This window comes from Thunnus thynnus, chromosome 23 (genome assembly GCF_963924715.1).
Source record: "Thunnus thynnus chromosome 23, fThuThy2.1, whole genome shotgun sequence".
NCBI lineage: Eukaryota > Metazoa > Chordata > Actinopteri > Scombriformes > Scombridae > Thunnus > Thunnus thynnus.
Genome location: NC_089539.1, coordinates 11,136,083 through 11,153,843, shown reverse-complemented (window position 1 = coordinate 11,153,843; position 17,761 = coordinate 11,136,083). Strand labels below are relative to the sequence as shown.

Genomic DNA, 17,761 nt, shown 5'->3' with positions numbered 1-17,761 from the left:
GCTAGTGCAAGTGGTCTTGAGCTTTAGGTATCTCATTACAAGCAAGTGTTAGGTGGCATATGGCCTTGTTGTAGTATCCATATGTGATGGCATTGGGATGAGCTCCAGCTTTCTTCATTTCAACCAGGACTTACACCACAGAGCTGCATCAGCATTCTATAACACACCTGAAAGCCAGAGAGAAGACAAAACATTGAACATTAATTAGTCTTGGATTTGAACATTAACAGTTCATAAAAAGTAACATAAAATCTGTACATGAAAATGATGATAAACCTTATATCTATTAGTGATAAATAATGTGCCCATGCCTCATCCAGCACCTCCACCTCAGTGGTCCTCATCTTTAAGAGGATGTTGTACACCTGTTGCATGGCTCAGCTTTTAGACTTGGCCAGTCATACAGCTGCTGGCAGGCAGATGAACGTCGGCTGTAGCAGTGACTGAACAGGCAACAGGCCCACAGCGGAGGGTTGGAATAGAAACACTTAGCCAACTTGTATGCTAGCTTGATTTCCTGTCAGAAAAAGCAGACATTTAAATCAGTTTTACAGAAGATGAAGAGAGTTCATTTTTGACACAGGTTTGGGTTAGTGCAACACCCAGTCCTTACAGGCAGTAAAAGATGTGTGTATCTGGGAGAGGGTTCAGATCCGTTTTCAGCTGGTGGTTTAGGGGGCATGACGAAGACGGTGTGCTCACTCCTCTGGGACTCGTCAAGCTCCAGCAATCTCATGTCCTCAGACAACTCTCCGTCAACCTCAAGTGAGGATCACATCCAGAAAATGAAAACCATGCCTTGAGTTTTACAAAGAGCACACTCCTGCATGCATGTACTGTGTAGGCAATTTCCTGTCTGATGGCAGAAAGTAAACAAGTTCAGTGATTTTAGGATAAAAACAAAAATGAGACGAAATGAGGTTACACATTGATACGTCACTAATCTGTTTCGAGCTATCATATTTGACACCTTCAAAATTGTAAATGCATTCTAGATTTTTTTAAGAAAACCTAAATTCTACAAGTACATAGTCCATTAAAATCTTGACTGCAACTAATCACATCAAACAGTTATTTGTTTTAAAACAGCCATGGTTATCTTAAAAGAAGAAAATGTGCAACATATCTATATTTGAAGCTTAAAAGAGACTAGGCAGATAAATAGAAGTAGTACAGAAACATTTTTTGGCCTGGGACTGAAAGTAGGTGGGAGAACAGGTGGTGCTGGAGCTGAGCAGAAGTAAGTCAACAATACTGAACATATTCATGTTGATGGGTTGATACTTTCATAACCAGATGTTTGCAGAATGATACTACAACAGTACAGGGATATACCAGTGAAATAAAGAGATTCAGTGTGCCGTGGGTCTGTCAGAGGTCTGGTAAAGGTCTGGCAACTGTCATTCAATGGTATGTTAGGGCTGGGTGGAGGTATAGCTGGAATCGGGGAGAGATTGGTGCTTCTCCTCTGGCTCCCTTCCTCTGGCTCACTGCCAGAGTCTGTATCACCAAAGATGTGTCTAACAAACAAAGCAAAACACCTCAAGGCCTAGTTAATAATGTGGCATGTGCAACACAAAAACTAGTTGAGACAATAGAAAATTGCACCTGCAAGCAGCTTTAAAATTTTGAAAATGGTAAAAGTCAACCAGACACGCCAAATATTCAATTAGTTGACACTATGAGTCTGCACTACGAATCCCTATGTGACTTCTAAAGTACTGCAGTCCAAAATATTTTTAATGCTTAATGCAAGACCATTGCTTACTTTACCATTTGATATTTGGTGCATATTGCTGCAACAGCAAAAGACAAAATGATTAGTCTTTCAATACCTGCTATGTGAGACCTCTGATTAAGTATCTACCTACAGTAAATGGTCTTGTATTTTCAAATATTGTATATGTTTTACATGTCTGCAAATACCAAAATTTGGCTTAATTTTTCTTTTCCTAATTACTTCTGTTATCTGTTTGTAACTCTGAGGTATTATGGGTCAGTATGGCCCTCAGCTTTTCTCTTGCCTTTAGGTAATCACTAGAATTGAGAAAAGATAAATTATTAGTCTACCTCTCCAAACTGTGTCCAAAATCATTTACTGTTAACTATAAAGTACACTAGTGGGTCCATTTTGGTGGCAGTGGTGTTGTTTGACTATTCTAGTAAGTTATTACTAGGGCTGTCCTGATCAGGTTGGCCTTGATAGGGATTGAGTCCTTTGATAATGGGTAAATGGTAATGTTAAATTAATGTTAATTAATGTTAATTGACCTAGAAACAGATATTTATACATACTCAGTAAGCAAATCATTAATCATTTAATACTGGATAGTTCCATTAGTTATGGAATCAGTAAATTTCAGTGCATAATTTAGTTAAATTAGGTCTCTAAATTGATCCTTACTAGATCTTGAGAGGACTTGAACATTGTACTATTTCCAGTCTGGTCCTGGCTCCTCCCCTCTTTGGACAGCTCTGTTGATGCATTCGTCACTGCAGTTTGGCCACCAAGTCACACCATATTCAAACCACAAGTCTGATATAATAATTGTCAGTCTTGGCCTCAGTAAATTTCACAACTATATATAACTGGAAAGGAAAAAAATAGAAATTAAAATTATCATTATTTCAAACCCTTGTTTTAGTGGCTATTGGCTATTATCTCCAATGGCCATTTATCTGCAATAGCCAGTGAATGTATTTACATTGAGTAATTATCTATCTTTATAGTAGTTTTTATTGTCACTGTCAGAGTCTGTCTTTCATGCTCAAATTCTGCACACACTGAGATTCACAGGAAATGATGCATTCATCTACTCCAGAAATACTGTTTGTATCTCATTGATAGAAGCCTCCCTGTTTACTGATAGCTAGCTCTCAGAGTAGTGTTACTTTATTGCTAACGCAAACGAGGGCTGTCAGCGAATATTCTAAATTCAATTACGTAATCAAAGACAACTGACATTCGATTGTGAAAATTGATTCTTTTGTGACTTGATTGTGAAAAATTGCAGCACTAGTGTGGCTGTCTGCCTCATGAGTTCTCGTGTGGGCCTGGGTCACTGCACTGAATGCACTGCATGACGGACAGGAGTCACACAACGTCACTTTGATTGATTGAAAATGAAATGTAGGTCGAGCTGAAACAAGCGAATAGTTTAACACATCCATTTGGTAATGATGGTAGAGAGTTCACAACCCAACTCAGCCGCAGATAGAGTGATTTGCAGTCCGAGCAATCTGAGGGCGTTTTCACACCAGTTTGCTTTGGTCTGTATCAGTGGATGAGTTGCTACTTTGTAGCATTTTCCCTTTGGTTCAGTTTGGTTTCACACAGCAATATTTCAAGGAAACCATGTATCAACATAGCCATGTGGAAATTGTCACTCTGTTCATTGGTCAGAAATCTCATGGAGTTGGCGGTTGGAGAAAGAAGAGTTTGTTTTTCAGAAATGGCAGATGGGCTACTACAACATTCATAAAGGACTTGATTTTCCTTCTCGTCTTTGTAAAACAGAAAAAAAAACAAAATATATGAACAGTAGCACTCAGGAATACAAAGTTGTACTTATTCCACACAAGAGTCTGGATTAAGCAAGTAAAATGGTCTTTGAACATATTTTCTATCAGCAATAAGGTGGACTAGTGTTATTATTGAAATAAACAGCGTCTCTCTCTCTCCTCACTGCTTTCCACACCTCCGTAGTGCTGAAAAATGCACAGCAGCGGCTTCTTTCAACTGTTTTTTATTATTAGTAATCGTATTCTTATCTATCTTGGTTGGATCGTGATCATACCACAAACGAACTGTACAAGAGTTCGTTTGTAACCAGACCAAGACCACCTCTTCAACAAGGTCTCTGTCCAGTTGTTACAAAGTACTTTGCAATTATCAAGATCATCAAGATAATCAAGATAAACAACTATTGTGTGGAAAACTGCCCCGTGTGTGCAGCGTGAGATCACTCTGTCTTACCAACCATTCATATCTCTGGCTTGTTGGTTTAGTAACCTATGTTTGATCAATCAAGTTGTCTGAAGTGTGACTATTAGTTTGCTCTAAGCCATAGTCAAAGTCTATCTTTGTGAAACCAACCCCAAATGGCTAGCAGCAACAAGACAAAAGGTGGGGCAAATGAAAAAGAATGAGCTATGTGGGTTGTACCTCTACCAGCCATCTCAGTGTACTGATATCATGAACCTCATCCTAGTTTTACATAACTTAATCTGTAAAATTTCAGTTCATTACTGAGAACCATCAACCTCCAGACAAACAAATGTTTCCCTTCAGCTCCTGACAGACATTTGAGGGAAAGCACTTGATTATAAAAAGCTTAAACATGAAATTTGTTATAACAACATTGAAATTTCAAAATACTCACAATTGTACACTGATCAACTCTACTTAAGCTCATTAAGATGACATGTATAGTTTATGAATTATGTAATACATTAATGTTCACGGAGGCGCATTCAGTCCTATTGTATTTATATCTCAGCACCTGAACACAGTACAAACTGTGTTGAAAATGCTCAGTATTGCACACTGATCAACTGTACTTAAGCTTAAGATGTCATGTACATTAAGTTTATGAGTTACATAATGCATGAATCACCACACTCAGGTTACCGCTGTGAAATTAGTGGCCATGAAGTTGCCAGAATGTGCCAGAGCAATTCAACACAACACCAGAAACAAACCAACTACAAGTATAGTGGTGAGTAAACCTCTCTCTTAGCTAGCCACTAATAATATATTGTGTGAGTATCCGTAGCATCAGAGTGCATATGACATCTTAACGTAGAGATGGTACATGGAAAACTGTTAAAAATATGGTTGTTCAGACTACAGCGTGTCTAAGTCACATCAGTATAACATGGTGTCAGAATAAATCACGGAGAAAAAGAGAAGACAAGCCACCGTCAAATTTAAGCCTACAAGGTAATCTTGCTGAAAACTGGGAATTATGGATCCAGAAGTTTGAGCTGTTTTGCACCACTAGCAGTATAGCTGAAAAGTCAGAGAGAGTGCGGTGTGCTACGGGAGAAGGCAATCAAGGTTTGCAACACATTTGTCTTCCAAGATAAAGATAAAGATAAAATTGAAGTGTTAAAGAAAAAGTTTCAGGACTACCGCAAACCTAGGAAAAACCTACAGTACATCTGATACATGTTTTTTTTACAAAGGCTCAAGGACCAGCAGAGACCATAAATATAGATTTGAAAAACAAGGCTAAAGACTGTGAGTTTGGACAACTGCATGCCTCTTTGATACATGACAGGATTGTATATGGCATGAGAGATGATCAAGTGAGAGGCAGGCTATGGAGAGAGGCAGATCTTACCTTTGAAAAGGCAATTGATGTCTGCCATGCCAGTGAGATCATGTCAAGTCAGGTAAAGTGCTCAATGAAGAATGAAGTGCACAAAATAAAAACTGAAAACTGCCAAGACACAGAGACGAAAAGAGTAGGACAAAGCCAGTACCACAGGATGATCATATGGAAACTAACTGCAACATATGTGGTTATAAACATGGATACAGAAAAAGTCCACCATTTGATCAGACATGTCAGTTATGCCAGAAAATAAATTTTGCAAAGATGTGTAAATCACAGGGCCATGCGAGGAAAATGTATGCTTTGGAACAGAGTGAGTACAACAGTGATATGTTCATTGGCAGTTGGAGTGGAACAGGTATGCATCAAAACTATTGCAATGCAGAGACGGAGGATGAAGATGAAAGATCTGATAATAAACAGGAGGAATGTGACATTTAAGCTTCACACTGGTGCAGCTTGTAATGTGATATCAGAAGAAACATTCAACTCACTGGACATCAGAGGAAAACTGCGAAAATCCACCTTCAAGCTTGTTGCATATTTCGGTCATATGTCACTGGGCAAAAGAGCACTCAGCTGTGTACAAAGGACAAAAACACAAGGTTAATTGTTCCAGCAATACTGGGCAAAACAGCATGCACAAAGCTAGGCCTGGTGAAGCGAACATATGGTGTTGAAAAAGACAATGACATTCTTAAAGATTTTGATGACTTTTTCTCTGGATTAGGATGCTTAGCAAGGAAGCACCATATCCAGACTGATCCAACTACTGCTCCAAGAAAGATTCCAGTAGCTCTCAGGGACCAAGTAGTGGAGGAGCTACGCCAAATGGAACAGATGGGAGTGATGACAAGGCAAACAGAACCGACTGAATAATATGGTGACGGTGGTCACACCAAAAAAGACTAGGATATGCATGGATCCACTCGATCTCAACCAAGCAATTAAACAGGAGCACTACCCGTTGCTCAGTGTTGAAAAGGTTATTTCCCGCATACCTAATGCAAAGTACTTTTCAGTACTAGATGCCAGTCAAGGGTTCTGGCAAATCAAACCAGATGAGGAAAGTTCCAAACTATGCACTTTCAGCACACCTGTTGGGAGATATTGATTCCTGCTTTTACCCTTTGGGATTTCTTCTGCATCCGAGGTATTCCAGAGATCCGTAGCAATGATTGAAGGCCTGGGCAGGGTAGTCAACATCATTGACGATTTGCTGGTATGGGGTGACACCATTGAGGAACATGATCAATGACTGAGTAAGCCCCTGGAGAGAGCCAGAGAGTACAACTTAAAACTGAATAAAAGCAAATGCAAGGTTAGAACTACAGATAACATAGGTCATGTAGTCAGTGCTGATGGGCTAAACCCAGATTATGAAAAGGTGAGAGCCATGGTATACCTACCACCACCACAAGACAAACAGGAACTATTGAGGTTCAGTATCTTGCCAAAATTATTCCCATCTTCAGCGCTCCAAAGCTTTTAGAGAGCAACACAACATAGCATTGGGAAGATGAGCAAAAGAAAAGTTATGACAAAATGAAGCAGTTGGTTACCAACACACAAACACTCAAGTTTAACAATGTCATAAACCTGTGACATTGTCTGTGGATGCCAGTTAGGAAGGCAAAGGAGCTGTCATACTGCAGGATGGAAGGCCTTTGGCTTATGGATCACAAGCAGTTACTGACTGTCAACGCAAATATGCTGAAATTGAAAAGGAATTACTTGGTTTACGGGTGTGAGAAGTTCCACCATTACACTGGTGGAGCATCTTCAAAAAGCCACTCCACCAAGCTCCCATTAGGCTGCAAAGGATGCTTCTCAGACTACAGAAGTACATTGCTGATGCTTTGAGCTGTGCTCACCTCAATGAACGAAAAGAAGATTTGCCAGGAGAAGAGCTGGAAGTCAACTGGGTTACACCTCAACTACCAATCTCTGAGGAGAAGTTGAACATGTTCAGGAAAGCAACAGCAGATGATCCTGAAATGCAAATGCTGAGAGACATTACAATGAATGGATGGCCAACAGAAAGGAAAGATGTTCCAAACGAAATGCAGAAATATTGGACATTTAAAGAGGAAATCAGCTACGCATCAGGACTAATGTTCAAAACAGCGCAACTCATTGTACCAAAGTAAATGAGACAGGAATCACACCTGAGAATAGTGAAATGTAAAGAAAGAGCAAGGGACATTCTCTATTGGCTAGGCATGTCAACTCAGATAGATTGTGTCTCAGTGGGCTGTCTGTATTGAAAACAAAAACAGAAATCCAAGATAGCCTCTACATCCCCACACACTACCAAGAAGACCATGGGAGAAGATTGGTACAGATCTCTTTCACTACAATGGTGCAGAATATCTGCTGTGTGTGGACTGCTATTCAAAATATCCAGAGATCAGACGACCAGTCGAGTGTCATCACTGTAATGAAGTTGACATTCGTAAGACATGGCATTCCAGATATTGTCATTAGTGACAATGGTCCACAATATGCCAGTGGTGAGTTTAGAGTTTTTTTCAGAAAACTGGGAATTTCAACATGTTACTTCCAGCCCAGGGCATGCTCAGTCTAATGAACATGCAGAAAGAACTGTACAAACTGTCAAGAACATGCTCAAAAAGGCACAAAGCAGCAACGGTGACCTTTACATTGCTCTGCTTGAATACCACAACACACCAATTGAGGGTGTAGGGTTCTGTCCTGTGCAGCTGTTAACGGGACGTCGTCTGAAGTCCAAACTGTCAACATCCATAACACTACTGACTCCTGAGGGCAAAGAACAAGTACATGACAAGCAAAAGTACAGGCAAAAGAGCTACTATGATACACAAACGAGACAGTTGCCAGCTGACTGGCTATGGTAGTGAAACAAGTCAACATCAGCAACCAAGATCCTTCATAGTTCACTCACTGGATGGAGGAGTTCACAGGAGGAACAGAAAGCATCTACTGAAGCCAAGCAAGAGGGAATTTCCACCTACTGATGCACAGGACATTTCCACATATACAGACATTTATACAAAAGACACTAATAGTGACACAGAATGCAAGGACACAGAGGTCACTCAAGCCACTGATACTTATGAAGGACAAGCACAGTCACAATTGTGTCACACACGGTCTGGGAGACAAGTCAAGCTTCCAGCTAGATACAAAGACTAGACATACGTACAAACTCACACAGTTTGAGGCAATGTCACACGTTAAATGTTCCAAAGTGTGAAAACTGTTTATTAGTCAATGTTTGCAAGAGAAAATACACTGCTGTTAGTATTGTAAGATACAATGTAGAGTACATTACAAGGAGGTAGGTAAGGATGTTTTTTTTTAGTTTATTTCATTGCTTTTTAACTGTGAGAGAGGCAAATGACAAGGTCTTATGACAAGGCATTATTTCAGTAATTTACAGTGTTGTAAAATCTTAAAAAGGGGGATATAATATATTGTGTTAGTATCCGTGGTGTCAGAGTGCATATGACATTGTGACGTAGAGATTGTAAAGGGAAAACTGTTGCTCAGTCTGCAGCCGTGTCCAAGTCACATTAATATAACAGCAACAATAACTAAATGAATAACCAAACAAAATATGCTCTTCAATGTTAACACTTACTGCAGTGCATTACACCGTGCAGGAGGTTGCAGTATTTGTCACCCAGGACACTGAATTTTAGTCACAATTACACATATTTCTAACTTATTACACAGTGATCAGACAATGAATTACAATTAACTTAAGATAAAAATTTAACTTCTTTAGAAGGCTTTGATTAACTTATAAGACTTATAAGACCAATAAGACTCCAAAATGTTAACTTAACTATAGCCTGTCATGACTAATGTAATGTATGTACTGTAATGATGAATAAAAACTTAACCTACTAATCCATTGCACTCTGGGGGAGAGATTTTCCTGTTGTGCGGTAAAAACAAGGCTGACTGAACTTGAAATAAAGACAGGTTGTCCTGTCAAATGGCACTATTTCACACTAATGTTAGCAGTTAACAGTTTTACAGCTTTAACATTACCTTCTACATTCTTGTGAGCAGCTAACATAATGTTAACAGATAGTAAGATGCGGATAAAAATGGAATTGTGGATAACATTTGTTGTAAGATCTCTAATATCAAACACGGAGTTGGTTATTAATTATTAATGCTAGCTAATGTAAACTTAGCAGATGCCTATTTGATGGTGTTAGCAAGCTTAAATTAGCCTGTTTTTTAAAAAGTGCTTACATGACGTACAACAAGGCAAAAAATGCTAACAATAAATGCTTTGAGCCACTTGGCATTTTCAAATGCATTTTCTCCATATCAATATACCTACCCTCGCTGGATTCTTCTATATATTACAGTATGATGGAACATTGAATAAAACCTTAGAAAAGCCAACAAACTTTTTAAAAGATCCTTAATAGACTCTGTATATTACCACCGTGAAGTCCTCTTGCCCTCTCGCCTTTTCTGCCACAAGAGCACTATGCAGATACAATGCAGATGGTCATGCAAAACGACACAAGAAGACCAACTACTAAGGTCACATGATTTCCTGTCAACTGCGGAGGCGGAGATCCAAGATGTCTGCCTCCGTGTCCGCCATTTTGTCTGCTTCCAGGTCCCAAATTAATTAAAATGAGGTAACCAAGACTGATAAAAACTACTAAGTGTCTCAAAATGATCAAATTATTGTACATTATGAGGCTTTTGTCATTATTGATTGTAAATCATGCAGAGGGCAAAATTATTGTACAAATACGATAATTATCATACATCTGGTAACCCTGCCCCTACACTTTATGTTGTTGCAATGTATAGGTGTTAATCACACAATAATATGTTCAGATGCTCAATAGACAATGCTTCAAAATGGAGCACGATCAACTGTAGATGTCGTGATCTTGTGCAGATGTTGTGGCGACGTATACATATATAAGTATGTGCTAGAAACATATTGCTGGCTGAATTATGTATTATTATGATAATCTTTGACCAACCTTAACCAAAGTGCTTTTGTTGCCTAAACCTAACCACACACAGGACTCAGGATGCAAATTGCTGGTGGTGTCAGAGTCCTGCTTCTTGTTCATCCACCCTGACCTCCTCCCTCCAACTTCAGAGCAATATATTAATGTAGTGCTTCATTCATTTGAAACAACAAACATAACCCAGGCAGCGATTAATGTTTCCTACCACAACGTAATTGGGAAAACAATTTAGTTGTATCTATGACGTAATTTCTAGGAGACAGGGTTTTAGATGGCTTTTTCTACGTGAATCAATTCCAGTTGAGTGTATTTGTGCTATATACTTGCGTTTCCTTTTTATGTCTTTTTGTTGTGATTGGTATGTATAGGCAGGGGTGTTTGTTGCTTTGTTGAATGGATGAATGTGGTTAATAATGGGTATAGAGGGTTTTTTTTTTCTTCTTTTGTGTGGGAGCTGTGCTGTATGTTGAAAGTGTGTAAATAAAATATAAGTGTATCTGCTGTATGTCCCTTTTGAGGATGTAGTGCTTCAGATAACATCAATGACCACTTCTGGTGAGGCGAAAGGATACAAAAGCTGTAAGTTATAGTATATATTCAATTGCACAAATGTGGACGGACAATTGACCTTGCCTTTATTATAAGAGTAAAGCAATAGCAGAGAAGTCAGAATGTCGTCTGTTAGTATGAACTGGAGGCTTTTTCCTTTCTACATCAGAGAAGTGGCACTCACTTGATCCATCTCAAAGAAACTGGCTGTCCATCCAGTGCTGCTCGGTTTCAAATAAGATAGTTTCCTCCCCTGGTTGCTCTGCACACACTGATGTGCAAGTTCCACTTTTCATTGCGTGATTTGGCTACAGTCCCAAGAAGCATTGTTTGAAATGTGTGTCTGTTTGGGTGGAGCCCTAAAGGTAGCAGCTCAGAGAGAGAGATTCACTGTGAAGTTCAGTCATCAGAGAATGGATGGATGTGAGGAGACAGCTGGAGTGATGCAAGCACACACACACATTTCCACACACAGAAGGGTCCTTAGGGGTTGTATGCACTGTGCCAGGTAGGACAGACACACACATGCGCACTCTACACACACACACACACACACACACACACACACACACACACACACACACACACATCCACAAACAAGGCCCCTCAGGCTGACATATAGAGCCAGGGCTAGTTCAGCTGGGGATGAGGTGGACTGAGCTGAGCCAAGGAATACAAGGGCAGACAGACAGTCCATTATAGTTTGTAGCAAAACATAGAACCAATTATGCTAATCAGCCAAGGTATGGTGATATTCATCTACATTTAGTGGATATAAGACCCACATGCATGGATGCATACATAGATTAGAATCATACACTTTTCACTCATCCATTAATTCAATTAATTTTCTACATCAGGTTATTGCTGTTCAGGCTCACAGGGGCATTGGGCGTAAGCATCACACAGTTTTGCAAATCAAAAAATTGTCTTGCAAGAATTTATCTATTAACTTATTTTAATTGAGATTTACATTTGCATTGCAGCTGAAAATACCATTGCATTACACATAAAATAAAATTAAAACTCTTCTACTAGTTTCTCACAACACATGGTGTGTTAGGCAGAAATGGATTTAAATATTGGAGCAAAGCTGTTGATATTTGGTCTGTTCAGGTATCCACCTCTGTCATGACTATCCAAACAAGATAGAGCCAGTGGTTTCCCTTTCTTCCTAGTTCAAATGAATGATATCCAATAAGCTTGATCTATTCCAGGGAGCATTTAACCAATGGACCCCTTTCTTCCTTTTCCAAACAAAATATCCACATAGCCCTTTGCTCTCAGAATTCACATATTTGTAGATTAGGTTAAAGGACCACTGTGTAAGATTTAGGGGGATTCATGTTGCACCACCATTTGTCTACAGTAGCCCAGTACAGACAAACCAAACACTGGCTCTAGAGAGGGCCTTTTGTGTTTTTCACAAGTTTCGCAGCCACTGTAGTTTCTCCTACATGCTTGAAAGGGGAGGGGGAGGGGTATTCAGTTGGTTTCAATTTGCAACCTCACTGCTAGATGCCACTAAATCCTACACACTGGTCCTTGAACCCAGGACATGCTGATGTAGGACACATCTCTTAACACCCATACCATACCTGACATACCATGATGCCAGTAATTATAGCAAGTTTATTTTTTATTGTTTATTTGGATACCCTTTAGTTGTAACTAAGGTAACAGCTACTCTTCCTGGGATCCATGTTAAGAACATAAATGTATACACATGCTTTCACATACATGCATACATAAAAACAATTACATCACTAACCCCGCCTCCCCACCCCACCCCAATTAAAACAGTATAAACATTACAAAACCAAATACAATTTCAACAAAACCATGTGAAACTTTATACATCATCTAGACTTTATACGTCTCTCTATACTCTTATACACTCTCTATATGTTTACATATATATGCATACACACACGCACACACACACACTTATTTACACAAGCATAAATACATACACACATATGCATACATACTAACATTAGTGTATATGACCACGCTTATCAAATGCTTTGAGCGACATATCTGACGAAATCAAAGAGAGAGAAATTTACTGATTAGACAGTCCTATGGGTCGTTCTGGAGTGCATTACTGCAGCCGCTAGATGGTGTAAACGCAACTATCGGTTGTTTTTTGCTGGCTGAATTTCAGACGTATACTGTGAATTAATTATGAGGATGTGTTGCTTCCTCTCATTGAACACCTGAGTGCAAGACATGCTACTCTATTCTGCACTAACTGAAGCTTGTACAGCTCTTTATTTGCTATGCTTGACCAGATTGCTGGGCAGTAGTCAAGATGAGACAATACCAAGGCTTGTATAACCTGCAAGGTGGTACTTGTCATGAAAAAGGAGAATCTTCTTAAAATAGATATTCGTCTACCCATTTTTCCAATTATTTTGTCTGTGTGATTCTGCCAAGATAGTTGCCCATCAAGGGTGACCCCTAGAAGTTTAGCCTTAGTGACCTGCTCTATACAGCTGGCCTTGATGGAGATGCACAATTGATTCTCTCGCCTTAGTGCATGGTTTGAGCCAAAAACAATACCTTTAGCCTCTAACACATTCAGAACTAGATTGTTTTTGGTTGCTCAGTCCAAAATCAATTTCATTTCATTTTCAAAGAGAGCATTAACTCATCCACACTGTTTGATGATATATACACTGTGGAATCATCAGCAAACATAGCTAAACTAGCTTTAGTCAAAACAAGTGGCATATCATTGGTAAAAACAGAGAATCAAACCTCCCTAACCATCTCTGTGCATTAGTGGACATGGCAAATGATGTTTTGCTTGCTTGATTTTTTTTTTTCAACATCTCACAGAATTGCTTCGCTTCCAAACTTGCCAAAACCAACAACCCACAGTCAGCTCAGCCATACCCGCCACAGCATTTTCAGACCCCGACTTCTGCACATGTGGACATTATGAGGCTAGAAAACACTTTTCTTCAAAGGGAGAATGAGAAAGTAGGATACAGTAGAAAACACTTATTTATGTATGGAAAAACACTAGAAACCCTTCCTCCTCACCATAAGCAAAAGACACTGGAGGCTACAAAACACACCTCTGGATATTGTGACCTAAAGATTTTTATAACATCATTTGACAATCTAGCAGCAAAAATAAATAACATTTTAACATATACATTTGAATAGGTTATGTTTAAAAGTACTGACTTCTCTTTTCTGCATGAACAACGGAGGAAACACACACAAACAATTCACAAGTCTCTCCTCACCATGACATCCGACTCAAAAACTAGGGCAGTGTGTGTGTTGACAAAAACATCTCATGTCAAGGTCCATTTAGCAGCTGTTCTGGAGCTTTAGGCCCTATTACAGTACACGATCCTCATCAGCAGATAGAGTTTTCCGATTTCTCACTGAATTGAAAAGTTCAAATTTCCATTTTTGTCTTAGAAGTGGAGATTGAGAGTTAATTTTTAACCTTGGAAAAAATATCACCTTAAGGTCCATTTAGTCATGTTCTTGAGATTTGGATTTCTCTATATCACATGATGTTAATCAGTAGATGGGACCTGTCCACGTGTTATAGAATTGCAGATGTTCAAATTTCTTATAATTTCCCTCTTAATAATTAACTATATATAATAATATAATTTCAAGCACTTTTAGGATGTCTCATCAGTGTTAATTGAAAAGTTATTAGTTTGTGTATTCTTATCTCAATTTTGCTTGCTCGCTCTATGTTAATATATATACACAAATTCGATGCTACTGCTGTTTAAGTTTGGCCCTATTTGTTCATTTATGTAATTATTTTGCCATTATGCCTTTATTTACAGCAGCATATTGCTTCCACCATCACAAAAAAAATATTGCTCAGTTTCTTAATGTAACAAGAAAATGTTTCTCATTTCAATCAGAAAATGTTTCTCCTTTATTACATTTGTGATTATGTTTGTTAGTTTTCTTATAATAGTAGGTGCCTTTTACTCTTCATAACTTCAATAATATAACGAATTGTTTTTCTCATTATTAGAAAAGGAATACCGAGAACACTTTCTTGTTATATCAAGAAACTGTGCAAATATTGTTTTTGTCATGGTGGCAGCAATATGTTGCTGTATTTATTAGATAGTTGAGATACAGACAGAAAACGTGGGAGAGAGAAAGGGGTTTGTAAAAATAAACTTGACTAATAAAATTGTGAGACCAGAAATTCTGATTTTTGAGTAGCTTCTTAGGCTTCAAACTTCCAAGGAAAATACTCACTCTTTTTGTATGACATCAGAGTAGCCACAATTAGGGCTGGGCAGTTAATTGAGAAGTAAACAAAACTGACATTAAGTAAATGACCTAATTTCAGTCTTACTGCTTCTGAAGGAGAATAATTTTTCAACTCTATACACTGAATCATTTCTCACCTGCATGTCCCTCAGAGTTCAGTCCGGGGATAAGTTATATTGTCAGTTTTTAAGGCTTTATACACATTTCCTTACAAATGATTTATTATTTGGCTACAAAACTATCTAAAACTGTTGTAAATAGCTTAATGCATGTTCAATCTCATTCAAGCACTTAGTTAAAGATCCTGGCATGACTTTGACCCTGAATTCTCCTTTATAGAAATCACATTTACAATATAAGTTTCCAGGGCATCGTTCTTCCATCTCTGTAATAAGCTGCCAAGTTAAGAAACATATTAACATTAGGCTATACTAAAAACTGGAGCAACACACACTGGTACACACAAGCTTTCGCTCATATCACAACATTTGTGAACTACTCTTCTTTCGTGTTTTCAGCTCGCTTTTCATCTTTATTCATGACCTCTGTTCTTTGTGAAGCACTTAGTGAAAAACCTGTGTGTTAAGAGCACTTTATGAATAAATTTCACTCTAGTTAACAAGCACATATGCTCTTTCAAACAGCACTAACCTTTTTGTCTTTCTGTTCTCCCTCCATATATACCTTGTTAGAAAGGCTGTGGCAAGGGACCAGAACTAATACAATGAAGACATCACCCCGGTTACCCTCATTGCCATTACTCCTTTCTGCAGGAATTTCTCTTTATTCTCTTGAGAAATTAATCAATAACCTTGTGAGATTCAGCTGTAGCTGGAAGATAACATTTTGATCTTTTGTAGTTTTGTTAAAATGCACACAAACATGGAGCATTAGGTTTTGTATGATGCCAGATAAATCACTTAATCACGGGTCGGAGGTATCATTAAATTGCTAAACAGCTGAAATTCTCCTGATGCACAGCAACGTTTTTGTCAAACGGTCAAAGAGGTGATGTGATATCAGGGAAATTAATCCCTCGCTAGAGTTAAAAATTAAAAAACGGAATTCTAAATGCTAATGAAAACTGCAACTGGGTTAGTGCTTTCTTACATTAATGACCTTTCTTATCATTAGATAATCATCCATTTTTCACAGTATTCAAATCAAGATTAAACTCATGTATGCAGATTATATTGTAATTTGGTTGATATGTGATAGGTGAGGCCTAAAGTTCCTCTTACATCAGCACCCAATTTGCTATAAAGACACTCATCATGTTTTGTTCATATGGGAGCTGGGGTGCCTTACTGCTCCTACATCACTTTAAAAACACTTTAAGTTGTGAAAAAGTGTAGTGTATATTCTCCATTTCCAGCCCAGAGGGGGCAGTGTGTCGCTGTGTGGGGGATGTTGGGGCCCCAGGTCAGGGGGAAACTGCAACATTTATCCCCCCTTACATCACCTCTCCTCCTGACAAAGTGCACCGAGCGCTTCAGGGGCATACTAATTCGCCTGATGTGTATTAGCTCCCCATATCTGCCATTCAACTTAATGACAGTAATTTGGCAGAAAGGTGAAAACAATCTAGACTCAATCGCAGACATCCAGTCAGCACAGGGGCTGATTTTTAGCTCAAGATCCCTGCTTGCAAAGACAATGGGTGATGCCCGAATACTATGCTCACAGATGACATATACTGTACACGTAGAGGCTGAAACACATTATATATTTATATATATGACAGAAATATTTGAATTGGCCTCAGGTCTTGCTTATTATATAAATTAAAAAAAAAAATCTCACATATGCATACTTGTATGAGCACCAATTCAGGCTGTTAGATATTTATATATCTGTTGGCGTGCTATTTAATTCGAGGCTAAACGTATTCTATAATTCATACACAACACAATTTGCAATGAGTGTTGTCAGTCATAGCTCCAGGGGGTTTGATCTCTCTGTCACAAAAGCAGATGCACAATTTTTGAGACAAGAGAAACTCCCCCCCCCCACAGTCTCTATGTGAACCAGTGTCTTATCCGGCATTTCAATTTCAAACATGTTTGTTTCTAGTGCAGATTCTAATTCCCACACATCATTGATATTCACTCTTGAAAGCAAATAGTTCAAGGAAGCATTTGGGGTCCACAGAGAAATGCCTTACTTACTGAATACCCTTCATTTTCAAGAGGCGGCATCTGACTCACAAAAATGCCCTGTCACCAGTCGCTCCATGAGCCCATATGCCTCTCTTAGACTTTTTGTCATGCTTGCAGTAGGGGCTATTACAAACCTGATTTATTCGGCATGCTGCTGTGAGCACACCCATCTGTGAGCTGCCAGTAAAACTAATTCGTGCAAAGGATCAATTTCCATCTGATGTTTCTATTTGTCTGTATTCCTGCACGAGAATAAGTGTTGCAAGAAATGTGAAATGAGATCTCATTTTCCGCATGGATCCATCATATGCTACATGCATTGGCATGATATAATATCATTATTGTACATCAGCCACCCAAGTTTAGCTATGTCTCTCTACAGAAATACAAATTCCATCTTCTGCTTCACTGCATAGTGACATCTTTTCAGGATTTTTCTAAA

The 17,761-nt window shown here is 38.7% G+C and overlaps 1 long non-coding RNA gene across 11 annotated transcripts in view; it reads left to right on the top strand.

Moving 5' to 3' along the window:
- Window positions 1-17,761, top strand: part of LOC137175687 (uncharacterized) — a 262,964-nt gene that overhangs the window by 20,631 nt on the left and 224,572 nt on the right. Inside the window, exon 4 of one of the 11 annotated variants that reach the window (XR_010925692.1) lies at window positions 4,626-4,648. The exons of the other annotated variants lie outside the window; for them this stretch is intronic. This is a non-coding gene — a long non-coding RNA (uncharacterized lncRNA). Of the gene's footprint in view, window positions 1-4,625; window positions 4,649-17,761 lie in introns of those variants that run through there. 11 annotated transcript variants of the gene reach the window in all.